General features: G+C 39.2%; 7 non-coding genes and 1 pseudogene across 7 annotated transcripts; all 8 read right to left on the bottom strand.

Annotated features, from left to right (window-relative positions):
• Positions 1-5310: 5310 nt before the first annotated feature.
• Positions 5311-5429, bottom strand: LOC123485203. Its single transcript, XR_006658935.1, has one exon. It is a non-coding gene; the product is annotated as a 5S ribosomal RNA (ribosomal RNA).
• A 706-nt stretch (positions 5430-6135) lies between these two features.
• Positions 6136-6254, bottom strand: LOC121560472. Its single transcript, XR_006658929.1, has one exon. It is a non-coding gene; the product is annotated as a 5S ribosomal RNA (ribosomal RNA).
• A 269-nt stretch (positions 6255-6523) lies between these two features.
• LOC123485211 lies at positions 6524-6640 on the bottom strand (annotated as a pseudogene).
• Positions 6641-7005: 365 nt separating this feature from the next.
• On the bottom strand, positions 7006-7124 carry LOC123485198. The gene has a single exon (XR_006658928.1). It is a non-coding gene; the product is annotated as a 5S ribosomal RNA (ribosomal RNA).
• Positions 7125-7394: 270 nt separating this feature from the next.
• LOC123485197 lies at positions 7395-7513 on the bottom strand. Its single transcript, XR_006658927.1, has one exon. It is a non-coding gene; the product is annotated as a 5S ribosomal RNA (ribosomal RNA).
• A 405-nt stretch (positions 7514-7918) lies between these two features.
• On the bottom strand, positions 7919-8037 carry LOC123485206. The gene has a single exon (XR_006658937.1). It is a non-coding gene; the product is annotated as a 5S ribosomal RNA (ribosomal RNA).
• A 410-nt stretch (positions 8038-8447) lies between these two features.
• LOC123485199 lies at positions 8448-8566 on the bottom strand. The gene has a single exon (XR_006658930.1). It is a non-coding gene; the product is annotated as a 5S ribosomal RNA (ribosomal RNA).
• A 3349-nt stretch (positions 8567-11915) lies between these two features.
• On the bottom strand, positions 11916-12034 carry LOC121560461. Its single transcript, XR_005998978.2, has one exon. It is a non-coding gene; the product is annotated as a 5S ribosomal RNA (ribosomal RNA).
• Between the last annotated feature and the right edge of the window lie 8722 nt (positions 12035-20756).

The raw sequence follows: 20756 nt of genomic DNA, 5'->3' as shown, positions 1-20756 counted from the left end.
CAAACAAAACCAAATTCTCCCACATCAAAGAAACATCCAAATCAATAAACATTTTTCTCCACATCCTCTCAGCCGCAGGCCTCACACACACAGACTTCAACATACACTTGTACAATCTTTTCTGTGTTACTTTTGATAAAACTTGTTTCCCCGATCCTTTACCCACATAGAGACTTGGCAGCACATACAAGTCCTCATATTCCCCCCCTCCCCATTTATCACTTTTATCCACTCACCCGGAATGCATAATTTAATTCTTTCGTATATCTGCAATACTAATTTTCTCTCCACTGTATCATCAACCTCCCACACAGTATCCAGAATTGCCTGCCCCCTTAAAAACCCCGGTATAACCTCATAAAGAAAATCTTTTACCAATATTAACCCAGCCTTCATGAACATTTTGTTGTACAGCACCTTCCCACCACTCTCTATTTTCGGATTCAAAAACACAGGCTGATTAAATATGTTGTCCTTATTTGTACATGTGTACTCAATCTTAGGAAGAAATTCCCCCCATGCCAAGAACACCTCTTTATAGAACTCAGGCAAACCCTCCAACATATCCTTCTTCCATGACATCAATAATCCACTTTCTTCACAACCCCCACTTCTGTACAAAAAATGTTTAAAAAACCCTTTTCCATCCATAATCTACCTCCCCATATAAGTATTTTTGCACAGTTTTTATTCTCATTGCTTTTCTCTTCACATCCAGATCCACCAATTTCAACCCCCCATCCTTTAAATCCGAGATAAGAGTTGCCCTTGCAATCCTAGTCCCCTTCCCCTCCCATAGGAAATCTGTAACCAAACCATTGAATTCTTTTAACACCCATTGTGGCATATCCAACGAACCTAGAACATAGATACATTTGGATGCCACCAAAGAATTAATCACCACCACCTTCCCCCTCAAGAACAGTTTTCTTGCCTTCCAATAGGATAGAGTATGTTTTATTTTATTCAAAACCCCAGTCCATGTCTCATCTCTCGTCCCTTCTTTATCCACCCCCAAAACCACCCCTAAAGTCTTTATATAACCTTCAGCCTTTTTGAAAGGGAATCCACAGTCCACTTTTTTCATCTATCCCCACATACATTATTTCAGATTTTTCAACATTAAGTTTTGCCCCTGATGCCTTGCCATATACCTCAAAACACTCCATTACATTCTTCACACTTTCAACATCTATCACAGTACATGTAGTATCATCCGCATATTGCTGTATAACACTCTCCCCCCCATCCGGTATCCGTATACCTCGAATTAATTTGTTTGCTTTAATCATTGCTGTAAGCGGCTCCACCGATAAACTATAAAGAGCAGCTGATAACGGACATCCCTGCCTAACAGATCTCTCCAGAGGAAAAGAATCTGTTAAAATCCCATTACATTTTACTCTGCTCCTTGCATATCCATTCAGTAGTCTAATCCAACCTATCATTCTTTCACCAAACCCAAATTTCCCAAGTGTACGCAGTAAAAAGGAATGATCAACTCTATCAAAAGCCTTATTTAGATCCAAACTCATCACAAACCCCCCTTCCTCCCCCATATGCTTTATCACATCCCTTATTGTTCCCACTGTGTCAGAAATATCCCTCCCTGGTACACTATATCCTTGTGTCTCTGCTATTACTCCTCCCATAACTTTTTAACTCTATTAGCTAAGACCTTGGCTAAGATCTTATAATCACAATTTAAAAGTGTCAACGGTCGATAATTATCCAAATTTACCACGACTCCCCTTTATTTTTATACAGTATGGTTAAAACTCCTGTGGCCAGCGAATCTGGCACCACTTGAGTCTTTTCAATATATTCATACAGTTTTCTTAAAATTGGAGCCAACAAATCTGCAAAAGATTTATAAAATTCCGCAGTTAGGCCATCAGACCCCGGACTCCTATTGCAATTAGCATCTAATATGGCCTCCTTAATGTCAGTTAGACTCATATCTTCATCACACATGTTTTTTTCCCCTTCTGTTAACTTAGTATCCACGTGTTCAAGCACCTTATCCATACAGGAATCATTAACCTCTTCTTTTTAAATAAGCATTCATAATATCTCTCGACCGTATCCAGAATCCCCACCAAATCATTAACCTTTTTCCCCTTTATCATTAATTAACTCCGTAATATAAATCTTCTCTTGTCTTCTTTTTCTAAATTCAAGAAAAATGAAGTACACCTTTCCCCCTCTATCGCATATTGCACTCTACTCCTTACAATCGCCGCATTACATTTCTTCTTCTCATATTCATCAAGTGCATCCTTAGCCAGTAAATAATCCTCCACCCCATGACCTTCATCCTTTTCTATACACTCAAGTTCATGTTTAACCTTCTTACGTAGTTTCCTCTCCTTCTTTTTCAAAAAATAATTCCTCTTAACAGCATATTTTATAGTCAATTCCTTACATTTGGTTTTCAGCTCCTCCCACCACAACCCCATATTCACCTCCATTAACTGTTGTCTTTTGGCCTCCCCAATACATTCTGATATCATCTCAATATAATTTTCCTCCTCTAGCAAGCTATTATTTAAACACCACAGCCCACCAGATTTAGTATGTGTCCTTACTCCACAAGAAAATACCACCGCCGCATGATCACTAAAAGCTGTAAAAACATACTTAATTTCTTTCATAAAATTCCTTAAACCCTCATTTACTAAAACCAGATCTATTCGCGTCTGTTTCAACTCCCCTAAAACCACCTGCCTTCTAGAAATTCCTCTCTTGTTCGGATTCTCCTCCCTCCATATATCAATCAAACTGTTTTCAAACATAATCTTCCTTAAGACCCCCCTAGATACGTCATTTCTAAAAATAGCTCCCCTTTTCATATCTAATCTATTCATTTTTACATTAAAATCCCCTACTAAAATACAGTTACCCTTACACCATTTCCCTACTTCTAAAAATAAATTATTTCGCTCTATCTCATTATTCAGTAGCATAAATATTTATAATCCTAAAAACCCTATTCATATATTCAAAATCCAAAATTAAAATCCTCCCATTATTATCATTATATATCTTCTTCACATTTTCTACTACATCCTTCCTTAATAAAATTGCAACCCCACTTGAATTTCCCCTGCCATTGTTAACATAAATAAAATCCCTCCATATTTTTTTAACTCCTAAAACACATGCATTATCCCAGTGCGTCTCTTGAATACATAAAATATCTGAATTCTTCATTTGTACTATTCTATTAAATTTTCCCATAGTTCTCAAACCATTTGCATTTATTGACATTATATTTACCATTCTAATAAATAATAAAATAGTAAAATATAATTTCATTATCCTCTACCTGTTATCCAGTTTCTTTCCTCTTCCCCCCTTTCCCTCTCCCTCTTCCCCCGCTTTCCTCTTCCTGTATCCTTCCCTCGTTCTTTCACTCTTTTCTCCATCATCCGTGTCCGATATCTCCTCCAAGTCCATGTTATCCAGCCAACTCAACTTCTTGTCACCCTCATCCGTTGTGCTCCCCATGTTCATCTCCGTCTCTGGTATTGTCATCGTTGTGCTCCCGTGTTCATCTCCGTCTCATGTATAGCCGTCGTTGTCGTTTCTGTTATTGTTCTCAAACTCGAACCCCTCTCCATTTCTTCACCCCCGAGGTACTTGTTAGTACTGTGCTATCCCCCCAAAACCTGTGAGTCCCCCGTGCTTCCCCCAGTCCACTCCCCCTCCTCCTGAAAACTCCCTCTTCTTATTTCTGAGTCCATACTACTCCCAATTTCATTCATCTTCTGGTCCTTCTCCCTTCTTCCTTCCTCCGTCTCTCCACTCTCCACCACGTCCTCTCCTCCATCTTCTTCTCCTTCTTGCGACAATACACCTGCTTCCTCGAATAGTGCTTGACTCCCCTCTTCAGCCATAACCTCTCCACAGTTGCACTCCGCCAATCTCTTTCTGCATCCACCACAGAAATTCCTTTCCTTCTCTCCGACACATTCTCTCGCATAGTGTCCTTGCTTGCCACATTTGAAACACTTAAATTCAGGGCAGTCTTTAACTATGTGCCCGGGTTGAATACACAACCGACACACTCTGACCTATTTGTCATGAAGGACCCTAAAATATTCTGCTCCCTCCAACGTCTCAATTCTTGTAGAGTAAGGCAATGATGTCACTTTTTCTGTGAACTTGACTTTGCAAAAACGTGTCCCATCAACCACCTCCGTTCCTGGCCAAACTCTCCTCCTTATCTCCGAAACGGCTTCCACTCCCCCAGCTACTCAGCTTACCCAGTATCACACCATCTTCTACATATACTGGGAGATTCATAAAAGACACCACCAATTCCTTCACATTAACATCTCTCGCCAAAATCCTGGTGTCCTTTATCCATATTCCATCCATTAAACGTTCTTTTCCTTTTCCGTTTCTCATCGTAACTTCATACTTTTTTTTCTCCTTTCATTCGGCATCCCACCACCTCTCCACACCCCTCCTTAATTGCTCGTAGTAGTTCCATTGTCGTCACTTTGTCTTCTCCTACCAACTCAATTGCCACCGTGTATTCTTTGCCATATTTCATTCCTTCTTTATCTTCATTTTTCTTCCGTTGCGCCCTTTCGTTGTCTTTGTCCATTCCGTTTGTCATTTCCATGTTGTCCGTCATAGTGATTCAAAAAAAGAATCAGAAAAGAGAAAACTCTCCCCCAAGCAGCAAAACTGCAAGGGGGGAAGACTAACCAAACTTAAAACTATTCAACTGCAAGAACAAACAAAAAAATATATTTCGAAATCCAAATAATTAACAAAAATAGCTCTCGAGCAAACACTCTTCAGCAAACACTCACTCACAGCTCAAACCTCGCACCTGTCGTCACTTCTCCAATCAGGATGGGTGTATTCAGGCTGGTATGGCCGTAAGCGAGTGAACAACTCTTGGTACACTATATAAAGACATTAACAAAATTTACCAGTGATTCGAATTTCCGTGCAACTTAATGAACCGACTAAAAACAAAGGCTGAATGTACTGCCTATATTTTGAGGGAAACGCTTTGTCTATTATTTAATTTGACCAGGGCAGGGCAGCACATACAAACTGCATTTAGTCCAATAAAAATACATGATATTATTAGGGTGATAAATAAAAGGCAGTTGCTCCATGACACATATATTTTGAGGGAAACGCACTGTCTATTATTTAAATTGATCAGGGCAGGGCATGGCAGCACATACAAACTGCATTTAGTCCAATAAAATTACATGATATTATTAGGGTGATATATAAAAGGCAGTTGCTCCATGACACAAGAGTACTCTCTAGTGGAACAAAAGCTTACAGCACCTGTTATTCCCAGGGGGTCTCCCATTCAAGTACTAACCAGGCCCGATCCTGCTTAGCTTCCGAGATCAGACGAGATCAGGCATAGTCTGGCTGGTATGGCCGTAAGCGCAGGAAATACTCTTGGTACACTATATACAGACATGAACAAAATGTATCAGTGATTCATATTTCCGTGCAATTTAATGAACCGACTAAAAACAAAGGCTGAATGTACTGCCTATATTTTGAGGGAAACGCACTGTCTATTATTTAAATTGATCAGGGCAGCACATACAAACTGCATTTAGTCCAATAAAAATACATGATATTATTAGGGTGATAAATAAAAGGCAGTTGCTCCATGACACATATATTTTGAGGGAAACGCACTGTCTATTATTTAAATTGATCAGGGCAGGGCAGCACATACAAACTGCATTTAGTCCAATAAAAATACATGATATTATTAGGGTGATAAATAAAAGGCAGTTGCTCCATGACACAAGAGCACTCTCTAGTGGAACAAAAAGTTTACAGCACCTGGTATTCCCAGGCGGTCTCCCATCCAAGTACTAACCAGGCCCAATCCTGCTTAGCTTCCGAGATCAGACAAGATCAGGTGTATTTTTAATTTTTTTTAATTCCTCACATCATAGCTTCCTATATCATGTCATAGCTCCTTATGAAACACCATAGCTTCTAATTACATGTCAAAGCTTCTTATATCACAGCTCCTAATAACCCATCATAACTTCACAGCTTATTTTTACATATCATAGCTTCATATTTCACATCTCAGCATATAACACAGATTATCATACCACTTCATACATTCTTTTACAGCAACTGGTATTCCAAGGTGGTCCCCCATCCAAGTACTAACCAGCCCTAAACCTGCTTAGCTTCCGAGATCTGACGAGATCGGGCGTATTCAGGCTGGTATGGCCGTAAACAGGTGAAAAACTCTTGGTAAACTATATAAAGAAATGAACAAAATTTACCAGTGATTCGAATTTCCGTGCAACTTAATGAACCGACTAAAAACAAAGGCTGAATGTACTGCCTATATTTTGAGGGAAACGCTTTGTCTAATATTTAATTTGCCAGGGCAGGGCAGCACATACAAACTGCATTTAGTCCAATAAAATTACATGATATTATTAGGGTGATATATAAAAGGCAGTTGCTCCATGACACCAGAGCACTCTCTAGTGGAACAAAAAGCTTACAGCACCTGGTATTCCCAGGCGGTCTCCCATCCAAGTACTAACCAGGCCCAATCCTGCTTAGCTTCCGAGATCGGACGAGATCAGGCATGAACAAAGACATGAACAAAATTTACCAGTGATTCGAATTTCCGTGCAACTTAATGAACCGACTAAAAACAAAGGCTGAATGTACTGCCTATATTTTGAGGGAAACGCTTTGTCTATTATTTAATTTGACCAGGGCAGGGCAGCATAGACAAACTGCATTTAGTCAAATAAAAATACATGATATTATTAGGGTGATAAATAAAAGGCAGTTGCTCCATGACACATATATTTTGAGGGAAACGCACTGTCTATTATTTAAATTGATCAGGGCAGGGCAGGGCAGCACATACAAACTGCATTTAGTCCAATAAAATTACATGATATTATTAGGGTGATAAATAAAAGGCAGTTGCTCCATGACACAAGAGCACTCTCTAGTGGAACAAAAAGCTTACAGCACCTGGTATTCCCAGGCGGTCTCCCATCCAAGTACTAACCAGGCCCAATCCTGCTTAGCTTCCGAGATCGGACAAGATCAGGCATATTCAGGATGTTTTGGCCATAAGCGAGTGAACAACTCTTAGTACACTATATAAAGACATGAACAAAATTTACCAGTGATTCGAATTTCCGTGCAACTTAATGAACCGACTAAAAACAAAGGCTGAATGTACTGCCTATATTTTGAGGGAAACGCACTGACTATTATTTAATTTGATCAGGTTAGGACAGCAAATACAAACTGCATTTAGTCCAATAAAAATACAGGATATTATTAGGGTGATAAATAAAAGGCAGTTGCTCCATGACACAAGAGCACTCTCTAGTGGAACAAAAAGCTTACAGCACATGGTATTCCCAGGGGGTCTCCCATCCAAGTAGTAAACAGGACCAATCCTGCTTAGCTTCCGAGATCAGACGAGATCGGGTGTATTCAGGCTGGTATGGCCGTAAGCGAGTGAACAACTCTTGGTACACTATATAAAGACATGAACAAAATTTACCAGTGATTCGAATTTCCGTGCAACTTAATGAACCGACTAAAAAAATAGGCTGAATGTACTGCCTATATTTTGAGGGAAACGCTTTGTCTATTATTTAATTTGACCAGGGCAGTACATACAAAATGCATTTAGTCCAATAAAAATACATGATATTATTAGGGTGATAAATAAAAGGCAGTTGCTCCATGACACATATATTTTGAGGGAAACGCACTGTCAATTATTTAAATTGATCAGGGCAGGGCAGGGCAGCACATACAAACTGCATGTAGTCCAATAAAAATACATGATATTATTAGGGTGATAAATAAAAGGCAGTTGCTCCATGACACAAGAGCACTCTCTAGTGGAACAAAAAGCTTACAGCACAATGTATTCCCAGGCGGTCTCCCATCCAAGTACTAACCAGGCCCAATCCTGCTTAGCTTCCGAGATCAGACGAGATCGGGTGTATTCAGGCTGGTATGGCCGTAAGCGATTGAACAACTCTTGGTACACTATATAAATAAATGAACAAAATTAACCAGTGATTCGAATTTCCGTGCAACTTAATGAACCGACTAAAAACAAAGGCTGAATGTAATGCCTATATTTTGAGGGGAACGCTTTGTCTATTATTTAATTTGACCAGGGCAGCACATACAAACTGCATTTAGTCCAATAAAAATACATGATATTATTAGGGTGATAAATAAAAGGCAGTTGCTCCATGACACATATATTTTGAGGGAAACGCACTGTCCATTATTTAAATTGATCAGGGCAGGGCAGGGCAGGGCAGCACATACAAACTGCATTTAGTCCAATAAAAATACATGATATTATTAGGGTGATAAATAAAAGGCAGTTGCTCCATGACACAAGAGTACTCTCAAGTGGAACAAAAAGCTTACAGCACCTGGTATTCACAGGCAGTCTCCCATCCAAGTACTAAACAGGCCCGATCCTGTTTAACTTCCGAGATCAGACGAGATCAGGCATATTCAGGATGGTATGGCCATAAGTGCAGGAACAACTCTTGGTACACTATATAAAGACATGAACAACATTTATCAGCGATTCGTATTTCCATGCAACTTAATGAACAGACTAAAAACAAAGGCTGAATGTACTGCCTATATTTTCAGGGAAACGCTTTGTCTATTATTTAATTTGACCAGGGCAGGGCAGCACATACAAACTGCATTTAGTCCAATAAAAATACATGATATTATTATGGTGATAAATAAAAGGCAGTTGCTCAATGACACATGTATTTTGAGGGAAACGCACTGACTATTATTTAATTTGATCAGGGCAGGGCAGCACATACAAACTGCATTTAGTCCAATAAAAATACATGATATTATTAGGGTGATAAATAAAAGGCAGTTGCTCCATGACACAAGAGCACTCTCTAGTGGAACAAAAAGTTTACAGCACATGGTATTACCAGGCGGTCTCCCATCCATCTAGAAGGACAAGAGCAGAGAGAGAGAGTTAGCTTTAGCAGTGCGGAGAGCCTCCGTGACACAGAGAAGAGCAGTCTCAGTTGAATGACCAGTCCTGAAACCTGACTGGTTTGGATCAAGAAGGTCATTCTGAGAGAGATAGCAAGAGAGTTGGCTAAAGACGGCACGCTCAATAGTTTTGGAAAGAAAAGAAAGAAGGGATACTGGTCTGTAGTTGTTGACATCAGTGGGATCGAGTGTTGTTTTTTTGAGAAGGGGTGCAACTCTCGCTCTCTTGAAGACGGAAGGGACATAGCCAGCGGTCAAGGATGAGTTGATCAGCGAGGTGAGGTAGGGGAGAAGGTCACCGGAGATGGTCTGGAGAAGAGAGGAGGGGATGGGGTCAAGCGGGCAGGTTGTTGGGCGGCCTGCAGTCACTAGTCGCAAGATTTTATCTGGAGAGAGAGGGGAGAAAGAAGTCAGAGCATAGGGTAGGGCAGTGTGAGCAGGACCAGCAGTGTCATTAGACTTAACAAACGAGGATCGGATGTCGTCAACCTTCTTTTCAAAGTGGTTGACGAAGTCATCCACAGAGAGGGAGGAGGGGGGGGGGGGGAGGATTCAGCAGTGAGGAGAATGTGGCAAAGAGCTTCCTAGGGTTAGAGGCAGATGCTTGGAATTTAGAGTGGTAGAAAAGTGGCCTTAGCAGCAGAAACAGATGAAGAAAATGTAGAGAGGAGGGAGTGAAAAGATGCCAGGTCGGCAGGGAGTTTAGTTTTCTTCCATTTCCGCTCAGCTGCCCGGAGCTCTGTTCTGTGAGCTCGCAATGAGTCATCAAGCCACGGAGCTGGAGGGGAGGACCGAGCCGGCCGGGAGGATAGGGGACACAGGGAGTCAAAGGATGCAGAAAGGGAGGAGAGGAGGGTTGAGGAGGCAGAATCAGGAGATTGGAGGGAGAAGGATTGAGCAGAGGGAAGAGATGATAGGATGGAAGAGGAGAGAGTAGTGGGAGAGAGAGAGAGCGAAGGTTGCGGCGGCGCGTTACCATCTGTGTAGGGGCAGAGTGAGTAGTGTTGGAGGAGAGTGAGAGAGAAAAGGATACAAAGTAGTGGATGGAGACATGGAGGGGAGTTGCAGTGAGATTAGTAGAAGAGCAACATCTAGTAAAGATGAAGTCAAGCGTATTGCCTGCCTTGTGAGTAGGGGGGGACGGTGAGAGGGTGAGGTCAAAAGAGGAGAGGAGTGGAAAGAAGGAGGCAGAGAGAAATGAGTCAAATGTAGACGTAGGGAGGTTGAAATCCCCCAAAACTGTGAAGGGTGAGCCATCCTCAGGAAAGGAAGGCGTCAAGCTCATTGATGAACTCTCCAAGGGAACCTGGAGGGCGATAGATGACAAGGATATTAAGCTTAAATGGGCTAGTGACTGTGACAGCGTGGAATTCAAATGAGGAGATAGACAGATGGGTTAGGGGGAAAAATTGAGAATGACCACTTGGGAGAGATGAGGATTCCTGTGCCACCACCCCTCTGACCAGATGCTCTCGGGGTATGCGAGAACACATGGTCAGACGAGGAGAGAGCAATAGGAGTAGCAGTGTTTTCAGTGGTAATCCATGTTTCCGTCAGCGCCAGGAAGTCGAGGGACTGGAGGGTAGAATAGGCTGGGATGAAGTCAGCCTTGTTGGCAGCAGAACGGCAGTTCCAGAGGCTGCCTGAGACCTGGAACTCCAGGTGTGTGGTGCGTGCAGGGACCACCAGGTTAGAGAGGCAGCAGCCACGCGGTGTGAGGCGTTTGTGTAGCCTGTGCGGAGAGGAGAGAACAGGGATAGGCAGAGGCATAGTTGACAGGCTGTAGCAGATGGCTACAATAATGCAGAGGAGATCGGAATGAAATGAACTAAACATCTGGGAAAGGAGAGAGCAGGGCCTCCCTTACCCAAAAAAAAAATATAACTCTCCCAACTTCCACCTCAGAAACTATAATTGTTTCACTGAACCACCCGAATAAAACTCTCCCAACTTCCACTTTAGAAATTAGAATTGTTGTAAACTACAGCGGTTCAATGTTTCAAGGAATAGACTCAACTTACTTTATTCAGCTAGCTAACTATGACGCCATAGCTGACTAGCATGCTAGCATCCAATAACACACAGTTTAGCACCAATACTTGGTTACAACAAACTACCAATAGTGTGTTAACACACTAAACAGATAATTAGTGTCCGTGTCTAGTTCTTTCATAACGCAGCAATAATTAAACGTTGGCTAGCTAGCACAAAGATATTGTATTTAGCTACCACAGTACAACTAGCTGGTAGTGTTGGCTAGCTAGCAATGGCTGCTGTGTTGACTTTGTTTGAAAAACGGCGTCGCTGCGAACGAATGTAGCTGGCTAAAAGGATATTGTATTTAGTTGCTACCGTTGCTAATAGCTACTCCAACTAGTCCAGAAGGTGAGTTAGCTAGCTAGCCGTGCTACACCGGCACCGCCGCACCGCCGAATACAAAGTAACCTACAATAACTACATACAACAACTACCCACAACAGCCCACGATGCCTACCTATAATACCTAGTAATATACAGCCCACGATGCCTACCTATAATACCTAACTACAATCTAAATACATAGTTTAAGCCTTACTCGACAAAGCCCAAGCTATGTATAAAGCCAAACTTACCCGACGCCAGCTGTCTGGGTGGCAGACTGCAATCAGTAGCTGTAATTAAGTAAATAAAAGGCAGTTGCTCCATGACACATATATTTTGAGGGAAATGCACTGTCTATTATTTAAATTGATCAGGGCAGGGCAGGGCAGCACATACAAACTGCATTTAGTCCAATAAAAATACAGGATATTATTAGGGTGATAAATAAAAGGCAGTTGCTCCATGACACAAGAGCACTCTCTAGTGGAACAAAAAGTTTACAGCACATGGTTTTCCCAGGAGGTCTCCCATCCAAGTACTAACCAGGCCCAATCCTGCTTACCTTCCAAGATCAGATGAGATCGGGTGTATTCAGGCTGGTATGGCCGTAAGCGAGTGAACAACTCTTGGTACACTATATAAAGAAATTAAATTTTTTTACCAGCGATTCGAATTTCCGTGCAACTTAATGAACCGACTAAAAACAAAGGCTAAATGTAATGCCTATATTTTGAGGGGAACACTTTGTCTATTATTTAATTTGACCAGGGCAGCACATACAAACTGCATTTAGTCCAATAAAAATACATGATATTATTAGGGTGATAAATAAAAGGCAGTTGCTCCATGACACATATATTTTGAGGCAAACGCACTGTCCATTATTTAAATTGATCAGGGCAGGGCAGGGCAGCACATACACACTGCATTTAGTCCAATAAAAATACATGATATTATTAGGGTGATAAATAAAAGGCAGTTGCTCCATGACACAAGAGCACTCTCTAGTGGAACAAAAAGCTTACAGCACATGGTATTCCCAGGGGGTCTCCCATCCAAGTAGTAACCAGGACCAATCCTGCTTAGCTTCCGAGATCAGACGAGATCGGGTGTATTTTTATTTTATTTTTTATTTTTTATTTTTATTATCAAAAAATTCAATTTTTTACAATATTTACAGTACAATATTACAAAGAACAATACAGAAGACACTAGCCTAACATAGGCAGGTGAACAATTCACCCCCTATCAAATCAAAGAACCCAAAGAAATAAAAATACAAAAAAAACTATTATACAAAAAAAACAGACATGACTAAGACATAACAAATTCCACCCACAAAATAGGCAGATAAAAGCCACCCCCTATCAAATAAAAAAACAAAGAAAATATTCAAAATAATTCTTTCAAAAATTATAAGTGATTCCTCCACCATCCACCTTTGCAATCAACCCACACCCCTCAACAAAATGTTCATCAAAATCTTCCATCCCATAATTAAACAACATATCCATGTGTTTACTAAACAGTGATATAAAAATACCCCACACCTTCACCCTCTTCATGTCAAAAAAACCATAATTCCTCCTACAAAAAATAGCATACCTCACAAAACTCAAAACAATATTCAACAAGCACACATTAACGCCATCACATTTACTAGACACTCCAAATAACACAAGTTCCTCCCACACATACTTTTTTCAAGAAATCACCCCCAGTTTTTACTTAACATTTCCTTAACTTTACAAAACATATCTTTTAATTCCTCACATTCTATAAACAAATGCATAAGCGTTTCTGGGAAACATCCACATATATCGCATTCCCTTTTTACTTCACAATTAATTTGATGTAACACCACCTTTGTAAATATTCTATTGTGTCTTAACTTAAAATCATTATTTTCACACTCCTTACTATTATATTTTACATTTAAATTTTCCCATATCTTTTTTTCATCCAATTCTGGAAAAACTGTTTTCCAAAATTTTTCAGCAGCCGGCCTTCTATAACATTTTCCTACCATTATTCTATACAATATTTTCACTGGTATAGTAGATAAATGTACTTTCTTCTCACTGCTACCAATGAACAAATTAGGAAATACAAACAGATTTTCTCTTTCAACCTCACTATTTATTAAATCCACCCATGCGCTTGGTATGCTATTCTTTATCTTGTCATACATATTATTCACTGTTCCCCTTCCCACCTCTTCATCCCATTCCTTGATAATATCAAAAATAGCTTCTTCAGGTAAAAACCCTGGAATTACCTCATAGGTATAATCTTTTATTTGTCGTAGACCTGCACTCCTAAATACTTTATTATACAAAACTTGTTCTTTGTTCTTGATTTTCTCATTCAGAAATATAGGTTGATTCATAATCAGGTCAATATGACCACATTCATAATATACATTAGGCAACAACTCTGCCCATGCATTTAGCACCTCTTTATAAAAATCTGGTACCTTTTTCAAACATTTTCCTTTTAAGCCCCATCAATAAACCATTATCTCCACATCCACCACTCTCCTCTAAGTAGACCTTAAAGAAGTGTTTCCAGCCATAATCTTCACTGTCATACAAATATTTCTTTACTGTTTTTATCCTAATAGCTTTTCTTTTGACATCTAAATCTACAAGTTTTAAACCTCCATCCACATAGTCAGCTATCAATGTTTTCTGAGATATTCTAACACCTTTACCATCCCATATAAAATTAGACACCACCTTATTTAATTCATTTAGCACCCACTCAGGCATGTCCAGGACTCCCAAAACATACACAAATTTAGATAATACCAAAGCATTTGCAACAATTACTTTACCTTTTAACCTTAATTTTCTATTTTTCCAGAAATTTAACGTTAGCTTGACTTTATTAAGGATCCCAGTCCAAGTTATATCTTTTGCCTCTTTCTCCTTTACACCAATGTTTACTCCCAGCACTTTAATAAAATCCCTTGCTATCTTGAATGGAATCTCACACTTATTTGCATCGATATCCCCAACAAACATTATTTCAGTCTTCTCTATATTAACTTTAGCGCCCGATGCCTTACCATATATATCTATGATTCTCATAATGCTTCCAATGCTTCCTATATATTTCACAGTGCAAGTAGTGTCATCAGCGTACTGATGTACAACACTGATACCACCACCTGGGATTCCGACACCCCTTACCTCTTTATTACTATTTATTAAAGTAGCTAACGGTTCTGTAGAAATACTGTACAACAGAGCTGACAAAGGACAGCCCTGCCTTACTGACCTCTCTACAGGAAAAGTATCTGTTACCACTCCGTTACATTTGACACAACTTTTAGCCCCGCTGTACAACAGGTTGATCCAAGCTACAAACTTTGGCCCAAAACCAAACCTCTCCATAGTCTGTAATAGGAAGCTATGCTCCACTCTATCAAAGGCTTTGTTAAAATCCAAACTTAATACTATACCGCCTTCATTTTTCATTTGATTAACAACATCTCTAATTGTACAAATTACATCTGCAACATCTCTTCCAGGTATACCGTAGGCTTGTGTTGATGCAATAATACTCCCAATCACCTTTTTCATCCTATTCGCTAACACTTTAGTCAATATCTTATAATCGGAATTTAGAAGACTAATAGGCCTATAATTTTCTAACTTGAATCTACTGCCCCTATTCTTGAATAAAATCGTTAACATACCAGTTGACATAGACTCAGGGATTTCCTTATTCTCTTCCATATAATGAAACACCTTCCCTAAAATGGGTGCCAAAATATCTACAAAGACTTTATAGAACTCATTTGTTAAACCATCCAAACCCGGACTTTTATTGCCTTGAGTGTTAACAATTGCTTCCTTGATTTCCATAATCGAAATCTCTTCATCACACATCATTCTATCTACCTGAGATACTTTGGCACTAATTGTATCCAGCACTTATTCAACACATACTTTATCTACATCATTCTTTTTGTAAAGATTTCTGTAAAAGGATTCAACTGTATCTAAGATCTCAACAAAATCGTTTACCTTTACACCTTTTTCATTTTCCAACTCTACAATGTAACTCTTAGTTTGTTTTCTTTTTCAAGCCCCAAAAAAAGGATGTACATTTCTCTCCCTCCAAAGCGTACTGTGCCCTACTCCTAACAATAGCACCCAAACATTTCTTTTTTTCATAACGACCCAGCTCTGCATGGATTTTCAAATAATTCACAACATCATAGTCTGGATCAGTATCAGCCTTTTCAAGTTCATGCAACATCCTATTTCTAAGCATTGTTTCTTTCTGCTTATCTAACCGGTTGTGATTTCTAGCATACCTAATACTCCTGTTTTTTACTTTTCCTTTCACTTCCTCCCACCATAAACACACATTCTCTTTTAACAGTACATTAGACATTTCATCATTAATACATTCAACAATTTCATTTCTATATCCTTCCTCCTTTAACAGACTGGCATTTAAACACCAGACACCTCCCCCTCTCCTCTCCACACCAAAACCCATTTGAAATGACATTACTGCGTGATCACTATATGCTGTAAAGTTATATGCCATCTTCTTAACATGCTGCACCAATTCTTGTTTTGCTAGACATAAATCAATTCTGCTTTGTTTTAATTCCTTTAGCACCACCTGCCTTCTAGAAAACACTCTTCTGTTTGGATTTTCAGCCCTCCATATATCTACTAGATTCTCCTCATTCATAAGTTTCCATAATGCATTTCTAGAAGAGTCATATCTGAATCTAGCACAACTAGAGGCATCCATTCTACTACACCTCACATTAAAGTCTCCTATCAATATACAGTTTTCTGAGCACAGTGTTTTTAAGTTGTGAAACATTTCTCTCCTTTCAGATTCAATGTTTGAAGCATAAACATTGATTAAACGAAAAACTACATTTTGCACTTCAAATTCAATTGCAATAAGTCTGCCATCATTGTCAGCATATATTTGTTTTACATTTTGAACCACATCGTTTTTTTATCAAAATAGCCACACCACATGTTTTATCACTTCCATGACTACAAAAATTAAATCAGACCATTTACTCTTAATCTCCTGTATTTTGGAATCTGTCCAATTGGTCTCTTGAAAACACAACATGTCTGCCTTAACAGACACTAAAACCTGCTCAAATTTGCTCATGTTTCTCAAACTGTTACCATTTAGGGATGCGACTGTAATCATTAGTAATGTGTGCAGAGGTATAATCAGAGCAAAACAAGTCCTTTCAAAACCTACTTTTTCTTTTTTTCCAAATCCCATCATCTCCCTAGTTTTCGACAATGACCTCTTATTTTTTGCAAACAACTGATGATCCTCACTATCTATTTCATCCTCCGTCTCCTGATTTGGAGCGGCAGGGAAAGCCTTTTGAAAAGTGCGCTTTAACAGTGCCAGTGACTTCAGTGGACCCAGCTCGCTCTTTGGTGTCATTTTTACACACGCTTGAAACTGGCTCAGGCACCTGAGAAGCACCTTGCACCATCTCTACCTGTGTATGTATTTCACCCATCATGTGCTGCTGTTCCACCTTGTCAGCAGCAGAGACCAAAACTGCGTCTCGTGTTTTGCCAGAAGACATTACAGGCTCTTCAGGCATATCTGCCACTGTCTCTGAAGTCACACTCCCCATGTCACTCTCTTTTTCTCCTTCCATAAACACACTCCCCTCCTCTTCCTCAGAAGTGAGGTCCATTGTTTGCAAAAGTAAGTGATCTTTTCCCTTCTTACAGCTACATCTAACTTTCGGTCTGTCACACATTTCACACACATTACCTATGTTCAAACATTCTCTGGCATAATGCCCTTGTTCACTACATTTATGGCAAGTGAATTCTGGACATTCCTTAAGTATGTGCCCCGGCTGAATACATAGTCTACATACCATCACTTGATTGTCATGGATTACACGAAAATATTCAAATCCCTCGACAGTGTTAAATTTGGTAGAATATGGCAAGGATTGCACATTGTCTGTGAACTTCACCTTGCAAAATCTCGTCCCGTCTACAATGTCTGTTCCTGGCCACATCCTCCTCTTGATTGGCGTGGTCGCCTTCACTTTCCAGCCTCTTAGTTTCTCATATATCTCCCCATCTGTAATGTATGCAGGCAAGTTCAAAAAGGACACCACAAGCTCATCGTTCCCTAGCTCTTTAGCCATGATTTGACAGTTCTTTATCTTTAGCCCGTCCATTAGTCTTTCTTTTCCCTTTACATGAGACATTGTTATTTCATACTTATTTCCGTCTCTCATTCTACATCCAAGTATTGTTCCACAAACTTCCCTTATTCCTCTCAGCAATTCCATCGTTGTTATTTTCCCTTCTCCAATTATTTCCACGTTCACCGTCAGTTCCTTCTCATACTTTCTTTTCTTCAGTTCTTCATTTGAAATTCTGATTTCACTGTTGTCCTTTCTCGTCGTCGTTTGTATTCTTGATGTTGACGCCATGTTGTCCATCCGGTTATTTTAATCAATATCCCCCAAACAGCTCACGCCGATGGGGGATAATAACAAAAAAGTTTCAAAGAAAATCAACTACAATCACACACAAACTTTCAAACTTATAAATCAAAAAAACCTCCAAACAAACGATATCCTCTCTCAAGCACTCAGACACCTGCCGCTCATCCACTTCCTGAAATTCCAAAAAGGGGCGTGTTCAGGCTGGTATGGCCGTAAGCGAGTGAACAACTCTTGGTACACTATATAAAGACATGAACAAAATTTACCAGTGATTCGAATTTCCGTGCAACTTATTGAACCGACTAAAAACAAAGGCTGAATGTACTACCTATATTTTGAGGGAAACGCTTTGTCTATTATTTAATTTGACCAGGGCAGGGCAGCACATACAAACTGCATTTAGTCCAATAAAAATACATGATATTATTAGGGTGATAAATAAAAGGCAGTTGCTCCATGACACATATATTTTGAGGGAAACGCACTGTCTATTATTTAAATTGATCAGGGCAGGGCAGGGCAGCACATACAAACTGCATTTAGTCCAATAAAATGTCATGATATTATTAGGGTGATATATAAAAGGCAGTTGCTCCATGACACAAGAGTACTCTCCAGTGGAAAAAAAAGCTTACAGCACCTGGTATTCCCAGGCGGTCTCCCATCCAAGTACTAACCAGGCCCAATCCTGCTTAGCTTCCAAGATCAGACGAGATCAGGCATATTATTTTTTATTATGAAAATCAGACAATTTTACATCATTTCAATCATCATTAAAGGGTGAACAATTCACCCTTTTACAAAATCAGAAAGAAGATACAATAAATCAACAATTAAAACACTCACCTAATCCAATTAATAGTTAAACACAAGTTTTCCATTTGATGACATTCTAATAAATGTACTCCCCCACACAAATTCTTTTTCAAAGTTGCCCCCACCATATCTCTGCATTATCTCTATATTTCCCTCCAACATACTCTTAAAAAGTACCTCCACACTCACACATTTCCCTTCATAATGCCCCAAGTTCCTTCTTAGTCTTACAGCATATCGAGCATGACTTAAAACATAATTAACCAAATTAAAATTCAAAACTTTACTTTTACCATTAATACCAAAAAGAAAAAATCTCCTCCATTCCACCCCATTAAAAATCTCCTCCCCCCAATGTTTCATTAAAAGCTCCTTTAAAAACTCATGAAAACCTCTTATTCTACTGCATTCAATGAAAAAGTGCATAAAGTTTTCCACCTCTATATGACAAATGTCACATTCTCTATTAATATTTCTGTTGATTTGATGTAAGACCACATTAGTAAAAATCCTATTATGTTTTATTTTAAAATCATTGTCTTCACATTCTATGGAATTCCCCTTTACATTAACATTCCTCCATATTGACTTCACATCCAAATCTACAAAAACCTCCGACCACACTTTCTCAGAAGCAGGCACTCTTATCTCTTTTAAAATACATTTACTATAGACCGTTTTAACTTTCAAGCCTGACAAATCACATTTCACTCCACCACTTTCATACAATAAAACCGGCAAACCCCTGGCTCTCTTAACCGCCCCTGTATTTATTAAAACACCCCACTCCTTCGGAATGCACCCTAAAATTCTCTTATACATATTTTCTACTGTAGTTTTGCTTATTTCATCATCGACCTCAACAACATTGTCATAAATAGCTTGTACCGGTAGAAACCCCGGCCTGACCTCATATAGAATATCACCAATCTGTCGCATCCCAGCTCTCATAAAATATTTACAATACAACATTGTATTATTATATTTGATCTTTGGATTCAAAAAGATAGGCTGATTTAAAATATTTTCCAAACTGTTACATTCATAAGAAATGTGTGGTAAAACCTGCCCCCAAGCCTCGAAAACTTCCTTATAAAACAAAGGTATATTTCCCAACATTTCTTATTTTACACTCATTAATAAACCATTATCCCCTATCCTCCCAACCTCCTGCAAATACTCTGCAAAAAACTTTTTCCACCCATAATCTAATTCCCCATATAAATACTTCCGAACCATTTTCACTCTTATTGCTATTTTCCTCACCCTTAGATCCACTAACTTCAAGCCCCCCTCCTCATAACCCGCAATCAATGTTTTAAAAGCGATTTTCGCCCCCTTCCCATCCCATAAAAATTCAACTAAAATCTTATTCATTTCAATTAAAACCCATTCTGGCACATCTAAGACATTCATGACGTGAATACAAATTGACATCAGTAAAGAATTTATAACAATAACCTTCCCCTTTAATTTTAACAACCTCCCCTTCCACATATTTACAACCTTTCTGACTTTATTTATCACCCCACTCCATGTCAAATCCCTAGCTTCTTTTTCTTTTACACCTAAAAAAACTCCTAACACCTTAAAATATTCTTTGGCCTCTTTAAAAGGAAAAATCCCCTCATTTACCTTCCCAATATACATTACAACAGACTTTTCCATATTAACTTTAGCTCCTGATGCTCTTCCATATACTTTAAAACCTTCTATTACCCTTTTTACACTGTCCTCATCTCTAACTGTTATAGTTGTGTCATCTGCATATTGGTGAATCAAACTAAATCCCCCCTGTGGAGTCTGTACACAATTAATAAAATTATCCTTCTTAAGAAAAGCCGCTAAAGGCTCAGCTGATAAAACATACAATAAAGCAGATAAAGGACATCCCTGTCTCACAGATCTCTCCAGAGTAAAAGAATCGGTTAAAACCCCATTGCATTTCACCCTACTTTTTGCATTTCTATATAATAATTTAATCCACCCTATTATTTTATTACCAAAGCCAAATCTTTCCAAGACCCTAAAC

The sequence above is a fragment of the Coregonus clupeaformis genome, unplaced genomic scaffold (genome assembly GCF_020615455.1).
Source record: "Coregonus clupeaformis isolate EN_2021a unplaced genomic scaffold, ASM2061545v1 scaf0612, whole genome shotgun sequence".
In the NCBI taxonomy this organism is placed as follows: domain Eukaryota; kingdom Metazoa; phylum Chordata; class Actinopteri; order Salmoniformes; family Salmonidae; genus Coregonus; species Coregonus clupeaformis.
This window is presented reverse-complemented; position numbering and strand designations above follow the sequence as displayed.